Source organism: Nicotiana attenuata, chromosome 11 (assembly GCF_001879085.1).
Source record: "Nicotiana attenuata strain UT chromosome 11, NIATTr2, whole genome shotgun sequence".
Taxonomy (NCBI): Eukaryota; Viridiplantae; Streptophyta; class Magnoliopsida; order Solanales; family Solanaceae; genus Nicotiana; species Nicotiana attenuata.
Window position 1 is genome coordinate 13,308,768 of NC_031999.1, and position 334 is coordinate 13,309,101.

A 334-nucleotide genomic window follows, 5' to 3' on the forward strand; every position below is an offset into this window, starting at 1 on the left:
ATATATTTTATCGAGAGCGGGTGACCCGCTCCCCCCTACCCTAAGGGTAGGCCGCCACTGCATGCACGCAGAGGTCATTTTCGATTCGAGTCTCCCCATAACTCATTATCAAAAAGAATTTTCACATGTACTCAAACCCATGAAAGAAAATCTAGTCCCTCATAAAGACATATATAATTAAGCTCATCGAAAAAGAATCAAACCCGCATGGCAAGTAAATAAAAATATACTTTCTCTTCTAATCGTAGTTTTAATATATATATATATATATATATATATATATATATATATATATATATATATATATATATATATATATATATATATATATATA

The 334-nt window shown here is 29.9% G+C and overlaps 1 protein-coding gene across 2 annotated transcripts in view; it reads right to left on the reverse strand.

Annotated features, from left to right (window-relative positions):
• Window positions 1-334, reverse strand: part of LOC109234977 — a 4,256-nt gene that overhangs the window by 3,547 nt on the left and 375 nt on the right. The gene's annotated exons all lie outside the window — the stretch shown is intronic.